We start from the raw sequence: 12,950 nt of genomic DNA, 5'->3' as shown, positions 1-12,950 counted from the left end.
TGTATAAATATGTCCCATGTCTGCAGCTCCTGTTTACTTGGGTGTCCTGTATTTTATCTGCAACCCAACATAAAAAGTGTTCCATGATTGGCTTGCTTCACTGACATCAGCGCCCTGCGCTGCTCACAGTGGAGGTTTGTTACTACCGCAGCCCTTGCAACCAATTCATGAAAACCTCACCGTGAGCTTCTTCCAAAAGCCATGTCCACCTCCCTGGCAGAGAGCCCAACAATATGAAATCCTTTGCTTAATCTTTTACTTGCTGACCTTGACAAGGAACATATTAACCAGTTGTTTCATGGTATGAGGAAAGATGACTTGCCATTTTTTTTTCTAATTTGGCATGGGACCTCCTGACCCTGACCACCATGGGAGTGGATTTTCCCTATCTGGAAGTTACGCTTTTCAGAGAGGAGGAGTCATTCGGTTATAAAAACAGCTGTTAAACACATGAGGACTTGGCATTGTGTTGCTGAGCAACTGGGAAGCAGGCTTTAATAAGGTAAGTTCTGATTTTATAAACCTTCATACAATGCCTCACATTCTCACATCTTAGTCACCAGGAAATTTTTTCAAAATATGTCCTTAGCACAAGTAAATGTTTGTTTTCTACTCATACTGTACATCTTCTGTGTGCTTACGGGACAGCTCACGAGTTGCCATCGATATGTCTGTATGAAAAAGTAAAAGTGAAGAATTTAGCAAACTAGGGCACCAGCATTGTGATGTGAGGAAAAATTAATATGAGGAGAAAATGTTACTATTATTTTAGGTAGTCTGAGAATGTGACCAGTGCAAGCGAGAGTGTAGGTGTTCATGTTGAAGTTACTTTCTCTACCGAAGAAGTCAACACACACAGTTGTGAGTGGTAACACTGTAATCCGATAGATAGAGGCTGTGAAAACTCAAAATTGAAATTTATTATAACAGGATGAAATCACTCTAAATGTCAGGGGAACCAGATTGTATTCATTCTCAGCCGTGCTCAGCTAACTGAGCAGTCCTGCTCTCTCTCCAGGGCTCACAGCAGGTCCAGCAAATGGCCGGAGCGGGTTTCTCACTGGCACTGTTGATGAGTTGGGCTGGGCAATTTGTTCCAGTGGGGAGCTGTCCTGTCCACTGGCTGTCTATCTGTCTGTCTGTCTGTTAAAAATATTTGTTATAGAAATGTGCATTTAATTGGTTTTAAGGGCTATACTGGACAATAGTGTTAACATATATTTCCTCAAGTTTTAAAAATTTACAGCTTTCAGATATTGACAATAATTATTTGTTTACAAGTTTTACAAGAAATCATCCCTTCACACTCTGTGGACAGAGTTTCCCATCACTTTACTCTGCACTTGTAGGAAGAACACACAGGAGGGAAAAGTTCCATTCTAGTTCTATTTATAGTCTGTGGAGTTGAATGACAGGTGTGAATGGATAGAGAAGTAGTGTCTTTTCAAAACGACTTTATCCTGGAAAGATTACATAGATCTAATAGCCAGGTGCAATCAACTATATGGTATCTCCAACTAAATAGCCAAAAAATGTGTCAGTTAGGACAACATGGTTGATGAATAAAAGCTAGTTAACATGCAGAATGATTAGAGGTGGATAAAATCTTATTTGTGCTGGAGCTTTGAGTCGAGAGATAGAGAGATGACAGACAGATAGATGGATGGATTGACAGACAGAAGAAAGAAGACACACGTGCTACCCAATGTGTTCAGAGCCTTACCTGTCTCCCAGAAACTGGGAACAGGAGGGGACATGCATTTGCTGATTCCTGTGATGACTTTTATGTAGAACATCATGTTTAACTGTCTCAAAATCCTTCAAGTTACATATACCTATCTCCATTTTTTAGAAGAGAAAATTGGGGGTGCAAATATTAAACAATCCGGCCACGTTTATGAACCTCATAAGGAAAGGAACTGGGCTTTGTCTCTAAGTCTCTCATCTCTCTGCTAAGAAACACCGTGATGAGGACCACCCCCAGAGACTTAACTCCTTAAGTTTATGATGGAACTATCATAGGATATATTCCTTTCAAGGGATATAAACCTACTTCATTAGTAAGGTAAAATATAGTTATGCTAGTTCTCAATTTACTCACAGGTTTTTAGGGTATCAGTGTAAAGCTAGGCATGCACTTACTAATATTTCTTCTTGTCAAGCCACTAAAAAATCAGGTAACAGAAAGGAACTTGTGAATTCAATGTCTCTCTCTCCCTCCCCTTTAACCATTGGTTGGCTAATGGATTCTGAATGAGCCAGTGAACAAGGGCCTCAGAGAGAAGCACAGAGCCTGCTGACGTGTTCCATGGTGGAGTGAAAGGCCCCAGACCTGAAACCAGATGAGCTCAAACTAACCTAATGTTCGCAAAACATAAGCACATAGGAGAGGCGCTTTATCTCTCCGAAATTCAGTTTCCACATCTTTAAAGTAGGGTATTAAAAGCTGTTTCCTAGGGTTGTTGCAGAGGCAGACACACTTGCTAGATACTCAGTGAGAATCAGAAACAAACACGTGACCTCTGGCACATTGTTGCGTCTCTCGGGTTCTCATTTTTTGTTGACCAAAGTGCAATGATAGCATCTGGCCCAGTCTTGACCAGGACATTGGGGGACCTCCTACTTGGAAGGTGAAGAAAGTTGCTTTTGAGGAGGAGCTTAATGATAAAATGTTACATAAGGTAGAAATTATTTCCCTTTGTAACTTGATCCTCTATCAACAGAGTAAGGGAGCTCAATGACAGGATTTGTTTGAGTCACTAAGCTCTGTAAATTCTAGCCCACAACAAACACGTTTCAGAGCTAGTGCAAACTTTATTCCCCTTTCCATTCTGCTGAATCATAGCATCTCCATTTCCCATGATAAGAAAGAATAATATACAAAATCTCCACTTACAAAACAGGTTGATTAAGTGTGTTTCTAAAAGATTCTTTATTTTCTTCTTTTTTTAAAAATCCTCATTCAAGGACATGCTTATTGGTTTTAGAGAGAGGAAAAAGAAGGGCAAAGAGAGGGAAAGCAACATCAATCCGTTGCCTCTCGTACACGCCCTGCCTAGGGACTGAACCGACAGCCTAGGCACGTGCTCAGACTGGAATCGAACCAGTGACCTTTCTGTGTGTGGTATGATGCTCCAACCAACTGAGCCACAACAGTCAGGGCAAAGACTCTTTACTTTCTAAAGCTTAGACTGTTGAAATCTCATGTTAACAATGTGGACATTGAAAACATTTTGATATCTAAAATTCAAGTCACACTCACGTTTTCAGAGATATATCCATTTGGGTAAAGGGAAGTATATTTTTGTCCCAAACTCTACCATAGCAATTTCTCAGGAGAATTAATATTTTCTAAGCAGAGTTTGAGATTTAGATAGAAAATGCAGTCTTCTAACTAAAGATTGTTCCTCTCTAAGTCCTGGCTTTAGATCCATGCTTTCAATGAGTTCTGTGTGCCTCCATTCACACAGTGACAGAACCATTGAGTTTCAATATCTGGTTCCAGGTTACGTCTATTAGCTCTGCAGGCCGAGATATACCAAGGGCTTTCAAAGTTTGTTGACCAGACCCAAATAAAGCACCTCATATTATTATAATAACCAGAAGCACATGCATGCAGTCACACACCTATACATGTAACAAATATAACTGAAACTGAAACCTCATGAAATAATGCTTACCTAGACTATGTATAATGCACTCTGATATCTTCTATTTTTAATTTTATTTTTTAAATAGGTGGATATCACAATTCACTTTAGAACTGTCATGCATATCTTTAAAAAACTAAGATACAAAATAAAGCCATGATTTTGATTTTTAATAGAAGTGGGTTTGAGTTCTACCACTTACTTTGAGTAAGTTACTCTGGAAACCTCAGTGTCCCCCAACTGTAAAGTCAAAGTACTAACAGAATCCATCTCAGGGTGATTTTTGTAGGATTGAGTGAACATGAACAGGCAAGAGAAAGCCCATTGTGTGCCAGACATTGAACAAATCTTGGTTCCACTCTGTAGACTGTGAAGGCAATGCAGTTTCACTTACTTTTCTAGGTTATAAAACGTACTCAAGTATAGGTAGAATGTAGAATTCCAAGAAAGGTACGGAATTAGCACCCTGTGTTTATGGGAAAAATCAAGGCCTTTTGAGCGACAATTAGGTGAGTCTCAGCTCTAATTTCAGCTTTTGAACAAATGCAGCATAGCTGCCAAGATGCTGAGGCCTGACTCTGCTCCCCTCCCCCCACCTCCCTGTCTGCGAAGCCCTCTGGGTTCCAGGCCCCTCGCAGGCTCCTGGGGCCTACACCTGGGTGGTTCCCAGCCCTGCCCTTTTTTTAGAGCTTGATGTGGATTTCCATGTCCCTCCTTAACTGCAGTGTGACTGTGGACATGTCATTTAGCCTTTGTGCCTCGGTTTCATGAACTGAATAATGGGTGTATAACAACTAGTTCACAGGCTGTTGTGAGGATTAAAAAATATAATGTGTCCAAGGCAAGTAGTCCTGGGTCAGAATCATTAGGTTTTCAGTAGATATTAATTGTCTAATGCTTCCCTTCCCCCTAACATGCACATATACACCCTTACCACAGACTCCCCCCATAGCCTGCCAAGTCAATCAGATTTTACCCAAAAGAGACATGAGAATGGTTTGTAGCCATTTCCCAGCATTGGCTAGTGATGGGTGAGAATTTGGGCCAAAAGGGACATTTCAGAGGCTCTTCCAACTCTGCCACGAAGAGGGCAGATACTCCTTCAGCTCTAGCACCACACATCATAAGGTGAATTTTTGCTTTTGTGGTTTCATTCATTCATTCATTTATTCAATCATTCATTCACCTCATGTTTAGAGAAAACAGGAGGTTGCACCATGGCGGGGAAGCCCAAGCTGCACTACTTCAATGGACGAGGTCGCATGGAGTCCATCCGCTGGCTCCTGGCTGCAGCTGGAGTCGAGGTCAGTCCTGGGTTCTGCCAGTTTAAGCTGCATCTGAAATTGACTGTATTGAACTACTTTCTTACTAAGCTAAAAGCTTTTCATAGCTCATCATGAGTTTTTCATTAAAAGGAAAACTGCTAGTTATTAAGAGATGAACAGATCTGGTCTAATATTAAAATCTCTTTTCATCGCAGAACATAAACAATCAAAATAACTTTAACAAACTAATCACAATGATGACCTGATTTGGATTTGAATGTAAACACACCACAAAATGTCATGTGTAACATTCATGCAACATTAGAAACATGTATGTCCACTGAATGTCAGAGGGAGGTAAAAAATTGTTTTTGGTGTTAGGTGTGATCGTGTATTTTGGTTATTTTAAAAATAATCCTCATGTTTCAGAAGTACAGATGGAGGTATTTAAAGGTGAAATATATGTCTAGAATGGGCTTTAAATTATTACGAGAGTGGGTGGGCAGAAACACGACACGGGGTTGGTTGGAGTTGGTAATTATTGAAACTGGGTGATGGGTATAAGGGGGATCATTCTCTGTCTTTTGTGCATGCTAGAAATTTCCATAATAAAAAGATTAATTAATGGAAATTAATATAATTGAAGTTAAAGCATTAGCCAGAAAAATGGGGAGGAGCAGATGTAAGAAACTGCCTGTTAAAGACTCAATACACACACTCAGCAGCAAATCCGTTGGGCAGCCTCAAGTTCCAGGTTCTGTGGTAGGTCCTGGGGACCCAGGGGTGAGCGAGACAGACAAGGCCCCTGCGCTCAGGAAGCTTACATTCCAGGCAGGATGTAGACAAGTACATGGGTGATTCAAAGGAGGGATGGCAGCACCTAGGACCATACCTGCGCCCTCTAGAGGAGTCAATGAGAAAATCCTCCCAGTCCAGAACAGAGAGACCCAGCATCTCTGAGGAGCATCTTCCTGGGGAGGGAGTCATGGATGAACTCAGGAGACCTTGTCTGTCACAGTAGAGCAGTACAAGAGGGGCTCAGGTGAGGTGGTCTTGAGTGACGGGCACTTCCAGTGCGCTCCCTTCATGTGCTATCCCTCCAGAGTCACGTGTGTGCCTAAGCCTTGGATTATATGTACTTTCTGGATTGCTTAGTGAGTGCATAGGACTTCATCTGGCCCTTTAGTAATTTCATGAAGAAATGAGCACACACACACAAATACAAATAGTGCCATCCAGCTTTTCTTCTTCTCTTCATAAACCAATAACCCACAGTTTCACTATGGTGCAGACTTCAGCTTTGGGGTTTGGGGACGTGTTCAGGGCCTCTGGGCAGGATGAGTTCAGCACAGGAGGGTGGGTCAGAGTGAGGTGGAGAGCACCCCAGGCTGCCTCTCCTGCGTCCCAGCTCGACTGGGGAGGGTGTGGGGCTACGACTTATCAGAAGCTCTCCATCAGGACTTCTGGGTTCTCTGTGCCAAAAGCTGACCTTTCCGCTCCTATTTTTCCATCTCCATCGGCCTCACAAGCAACATCGCACCAGCCAACCCTTCCTACCCTGGCCACCCTCCCTAGTGACCACCCATCATTCCTTGTTTATCTTGAACTAGGAGCTTTATAAATTGCTGCACAAGTAACTCATTCTCTATATGGTTTCTTGCTATGGAATTATGTGGATCCATAAGACAGTGTTCCTCTGAGAAAGTTAGAAACCAAAAATTCCAAAACTTTTACCATAAAGTACCTCTTTCAAACTACAAAATAAAATGGCAGCAGAGGCCTCTGGTGGCAGCGTCTCAGATGGTCATTGCCCCACACTGAGGCGCACACACTGCCCTGTCTCACGTGGAGACAAAGGCTTTCCCGAGATGTTAAAACTCCATAACTAGCAGAACTTTGCAGTCCCTTCCTTCGAATAACACTCTCCTCCCCAATCACGACCTCATCACTGACAGAGAGAAGGGCAGGGTGGAGGTGAATGGAACCTCCAAAGAGGAGCAGTTATGTGCTGTGACCCACACTCTGTTCCTGGTGGCTCTTACCCAGATTCACAAATGGCCGGGATGGCACTGCTCCATGTGCCTGCCAAACTCTGAGAGCTTACCTCCTCCACGTTCTGTACCAGACAGAGGTCATTCAAGGCTGAGAGTCCTATAATGCTAAAGAGTAACAAGAACTCCTTTACTGTTTCTGCTTTCCAGTTTGAAGAGAAGTTTTTGGAAACTCCGGAAGACTTGGAAAAGTTAAGGAACGGTAAGAGGAAGTGTCTAAACTGCTCTGGTGAGGGTGTCTGTAAAGTCCATAATGAGGTTTGAACACCAGGCAATAGTTTTTTTATATTTATATAAAAAAATAATTTATTTATATTTCTTTTCATATCTTGAGTCATTTCAACAAACATATTTTCATCCTACAAGAGTGTGTGCTCTATGAAGCATTTCACTCTACTTTTTCTTTTTTCTTTCTAAAGATGGGTATCTGCTGTTCCAGCAAGTGCCAATGGTCGAAATCGATGGGATGAAGCTGGTGCAGACCAGAGCCATCCTCAACTACATTGCCGCCAAACACAACCTCCATGGGAAAGACATGAAGGAGAGAGCCCTGTATGGTACTTTTTATGTTTCCCCCTCAACAATGAATAGGAACTGTTCAGATTCTTCTGTGAATGAGCAGGTTGTGTCAGGGATCATGACCAGCAGCAGCACGGGCCTTGGAGGCACAGACTGAGGTCCAGTCCAGCAGGGAGCATGAGGATGAGGGATCCGCCTGAGGCGGAGTCAGGCAAGTGGGAGCATGGGAGAAGCCTCAGTCCACGGCACAGCTCAGGGAGTGACAGAGGTTTCCAAACACTGATGAACTAGGAAACCAGGAGGATGGTGCAGCCTGGACTCCAGGTGCTCAGGCTTTAGGATGATAAGGCTGGGGAAGGGAAGATCCAAAGGAGTGAATTTTCAAGTTCCAGAAATTACTAGAATACTTACTGGGAGTCTAGCCTATCAGCTAGTTGTGTGGACTGGCCCCTTGACAAGGGAGGGAGCAGAGGCTGGTCCTCCAGAGGCTGGGGTCACCTTGCACATTTGGAGACAGAACTGAAGCAGCCAGATTCATTCCATACAACCACATCTGGGGTGGGGTGGGGGGTTCTCCTTCCCATGGTGATGGGACCACATGATTGAAACTAAAGTCTTGTGAGGAACTGTTGGCCGTTACTCAGGAAGTTCAACATAGAGTTACCATATGTTAGCACCTCCACTAGTAGGAATGTACCCAAGAGAATAAAAAAACACATACACACTAAAACTAGTAAAAAAATGTTCAAGCCCTGGCCAGATAGCTCAGTTGGTTAGAGCATCATTCTGATATGCCAAGGTTGTGGGTTTGATCCCCTGTCCAGGCACATACAAGAATCAACCAATGAATGTGTCAATAAGTGAGACAACAAATGGATGTCTCTCTCTCGCTCTCTCTCCCCCTACTTCCTCTCCATCTCTCTAAATCAACAAATAAAAATTAAAGAGATTCATAACAGCATTATTCACAATATTCAATTAGTGGAAACAACAGAAATGTCTATCAACTGACATTAATGAACAAAGTTTTGTGTATCTGTCAATGTAGTATTATTTGGCCATGAAAAGCAATGAACATGGATAAACCTTGAAACCATTGTGTTGCTAAAACAAACCAGACACCAAAGGCTCATATTGTATGATATCATTGAGATGAAATGTCTAGAACATTTATATTCATAGAAACAGAAAGTAATTTTGTTCCCAGAACCTGGGGGTGGGGACGGAAAGAAATGTGGAATGTTATAACAACATGCAGTAATTCTTTTGGGAGAATGAAAATATTCTGACATTAGAGTGTGGTGATGGTACATAAATCTGTAACTTTATAAAAAACTACAAAATTGTACATTTAAAAAGAGTGACATTATGGTATTGGAGTTATATGTGAATAAAGCTTTTATTTTTTTTTAAAGAAACCACTTATAAGAAGCCTGGCTAGGAACAATAAAAACATATCTCCTGGAATATGCACTGGCTGGAATTATATAAACAATTGCACCAGTTCAGAGCAATTTTAGGGGGAATCTGGAGCAGTGCAAACACAGCCAGAGCTCAGAACCAGTACACGGGGAGGGCTGTGGAACGGTGTTCTGGGGGAGGTAGTGGGAAGAACTGCTAACACTGGGCATATAAATGGCCTGGTGATGCAACAGGATGAGAGAGGGAGAGAGACATGACGGAGGTGGCTCTGCCAGGGACTCTCTGGAGATTACTCAGCTGGCAGGTCTTTAGCATTGAGTCACACTGAGTGAGTCCCAGAAGAAACCACAGCAGGCGTGGCAAACCCTAGGTCCAGTCTCAGTAGTTACTTGCAGTGATCCCACCAGTTTCTCTGTGCCCGTGACTCTGGACACCTCACTGCTGTTCTCTGGCCCTATATCTGGGCATGTGTATAACAAAAGTTTTAGACGTGTATACCTACCTTGATATGAAATGTTGAAGTTAAGTGAAAATTGTAGTTGAATGAGTGGCATGTGAAAATGCACCCAGTGGAAGTGGTTTACCTTGCACCTCCTGATGCCCCTGACTTAAAGAGTAATTTGTAAGTCGGGTGACAATTGACAATTGGGTCATTTTTGTCTTTCAGGATTGATATGTATTCAGAAGGTATAGCTGATTTGTATGAAATGATCTTGCTTCTTCCACTGTGCCCACCTGATCAAAAGGGTGCCAAGATGACCCAGATCAAAGAGAAAACAACAAACCGTTATTTCCCTGCCTTTGAAAAAAAGTAGGTGGGCTGTTCAGCATTTGGTGCACTGAGATGAGAGAGGACAAAGAGAAATCATGCCTGGGCAGGCCTGGGGCATTGACCTTGGCTTCCCGAGAGCCCTCCTGAACACTGATGTAGCTAGCGCCCTGGCCCCCTGGGCATGTTACAGAAATCAGAAATCAGCTGTGTGTAGGGGGGGTATGTCTATTACACCCAAGTGATAATCTTCCAGGAACATTTCCATTGGCTGGGACCCAGTTTAGAGCTGTGTATGTGATGGCATTCCATGTCATGGTCAGAGTGTGGGCTGTGGGAGGCTGTGAGAGCCACACCAGCAATGGAGGAGACCCCGCAGAGACCCACTGCACAGGGGCTTTTCATCCAAGAGGAGTTCAATGAAAGCCGTTGGTCAGAAAGTGTTCTGACAGCACGTGAGGGAGACAGGAGACCAGCTGCCCAGCAGGAGAACAGGCTAGTGTTTCAGAGAAGGGAGAGATGCATGTCAACAAGGTGGGGGGTGGGGGGGGGGTGGCCAGGAGGAGACAGCTGGAGAGATGCTAAGGAACAAATAATGTACAAAATGTTGGGTCGTCAGACTTTAGAGGAAAGCCTCTCAGACTAAGGAATCAGGGTTCATCATTATGTATGTAGCACATACTATAGTTTTAACTTTGAACAGAAAAGAAGAACATATCAGATGAAAACTTCCTGAAATCAAGCTAAATGAAAATTATGGACTGAAATAATGATCATAAGAGATACAGGAGGATTACATATAAACACAAGGTTTAACATCAACCCCATCATCTCTATAAAGCATTAAAAAGCGTTTATATGGCATTCTTTCATTCATCCTACAAATGTTAATTCATTACTTGTGTGTCCATCCATATTCACAAAACAAAGAATTTAATACTAACCTGAAAGTACACTGTCCTGGACCTTGTGGTGCTGAGTGTTTAGGGGGACACCCATGTGATGACAAGCTCACTAGTCACTGCAGTTTGAGAATCGACACTTTGATATCAAAGGGCTCCATGATAACATGAAAAAACAAATCTTACAAAATATGTTTTGATGTTATTATAATCTTTATTAAATAATTACCTATTCTTTTATATGTATACGTGATCTGAAAGTGTATTTGCCAAAATGTTATCTTTAATTGGTGGTGCTATGTGTTTATTCTCCTAATACTTTATGATTTCCATATTGCTGGATCATTTTAATAAATATGAGATATTTCCCCAACATTTTGTTATGAAAACTTTCATACATTTGGAAAAACTGAAATAAATTTACAATGAACACATTTGCACCCACCACAACAATACAACTATTAACCTTTCACTATGTTTGCTTTATCATGAGTTTCTAACTTTCAACCCCTTTCTCTATCAATCAAACTATTAGTTTTGGAAATATCACAAAGTGAATTTTAAGCATCGCTAGACATTCACACATAGACATTTCAGGCCTAGGCACACCTAGAATTTCTGCAGCAGATCACAACACAGTGCAAGTTAGCAGTCAGAGACAATGCTGAAGGCACATGGTGAGTTCAAGTTGACCCAGGTTTACATCAGGTCCCAGAGAGAGAGACCAGGAAATGAGGGGAGGAGACAGAGGAGAAATGCAGATTCTGAAATAGTCCGCTCAGGATTGAAGAAGGATGTCATGGAGATGGCGACTTTGTCCAAGGGAGGGAGAGACAGGACAGCATGGAGAGCCATCCATGTCCTGATATTGCAGAGTGTCTGGGTCACCAGGGCGTGTGGCACAGAGAGACATGGTGCAGCCACAGCTAGCCCTGGGCCAGTAGAAGATGCACACGGGAGCCCAGTGACGTGGGAATGGGAATAACCAGTAGCTTGTGCTTTAAGTGAAGAGAGGAAAGAACAGCAGAGCCCTGCTTCTCTCTGTCTCACTGAACCAGGGCCAGTGAATGTGCTCTCATGCCCCCACCAGCCCAGTGAGGTAGCAGAGGCAAGAAGTTGGGCTGGAGGACCTGGGCAGGAGCAGGGATCCTTGTGATTGTGCCTGTGTTCATAATCTGATCCCTCCAATTCATCAGGTGCTCAAGAGCCATGGACAAGACTACCTGGTAGGCAACAGGCTGAGCAAGGCTGACATTCACCTGGTTGAACTGATCTACACTGTTGAAGAGATTGACCCCAGCCTTCTGGCCAACTTCCCTCTGCTGAAGGTAACCTCTGTCACAGCCCTCAGAGGGAAGGCCTGCATCTCCCGTCTTGGAGTCTAGTATTTGGACACTTGGGCTGGTGATGTTATGACCCACATCACTGCCTGCAGGTCTCCAAAAATTTGCTCATAGGCCCAGGTCTGAGTCATGGAAAAGAATCTTGTTTTGCCAAGGGAACTGGAAGTGGATGCTACCCCAAGGAGAACAGTTTGTCTTTCACAATGAGACGGACCCAGGACTTGGCATTTCTGTCCTCGGCTCCTGTCCCATTGCAGCATCTGTCCTCATTTCCTCTGGATTCTCTTTCTCCCAGATGTGTCCTGTCTATGTCACCTGAGTCTGTGTGAGCAGGTGTCCTTCCTCTGAGTTCCTTCCCTCAGCTCCTCCTCCTTCTCTCAGACACTGTGTTTCTCTCCGCACTGCCCTCTCTCTCCGTTTCTCTCTCTCAGAGGGCAAGCTAGTTTTGACCATCCCTGTGGTTTTCCTTTTATATTTCCTTTTATATATATATATATATATATAAAATATGGCTTTTTTATTTTATATCTTCAGTACTGCCTAACTTTCTTATATCTTCATTTTTTCCAGTTTGGAGCCTTTATCTGTGTTGCTCTTCCTTGTATGAACAAGAGCAATGAATCCACAGGATTTCCCTGTAGGGAGGGGAGATGGGGAAGACTGAGAACTGAATAAAATCTTCACCGTGTCTCCGGGGAGAGTGCTGTTGAGCTGTGTGTTCTTCCTCTCATCCTCCTGTCTTGCTGGCTGTCTGTTTGCCAGCCTCTTGATGGTGCTGAGGGAGGTGACTCAGATGGTGGTGGTGTAGGAGGGTCTGGGACTCCTGGCTTGTGCTGATGGAGGGCGGGTGTTTTGTCTGCACTCTGAGACTGTGCTCTTGTGCATCGCAGGCCCTGAAAACCAGGATCAGCAACCTCCCTACGGTGAAGAAGTTTCTGCAGCCTGGCAGTCAGAGGAAGCCTCCCCTAGATGAGAAAGCATTGGAACAGGCCAGGAAGATTTTCAAGATTTAAATAAAGCAGACGTGGA

The 12,950-nt window shown here is 43.2% G+C and overlaps 1 pseudogene; it reads left to right on the top strand.

Moving 5' to 3' along the window:
- Window positions 1-359: 359 nt before the first annotated feature.
- On the top strand, window positions 360-12,944 carry LOC123815467 (annotated as a pseudogene).
- Window positions 12,945-12,950: the final 6 nt, after the last annotated feature.

This window comes from Phyllostomus hastatus, unplaced genomic scaffold, assembly GCF_019186645.2.
Source record: "Phyllostomus hastatus isolate PE091 unplaced genomic scaffold, TTU_PhHast_1.1 phas_contig_1704, whole genome shotgun sequence".
In the NCBI taxonomy this organism is placed as follows: Eukaryota; Metazoa; Chordata; class Mammalia; order Chiroptera; family Phyllostomidae; genus Phyllostomus; species Phyllostomus hastatus.
The sequence above is the reverse complement of the archived record's forward strand: the minus strand, read 5'-3'. Positions and strand labels throughout refer to the sequence as shown.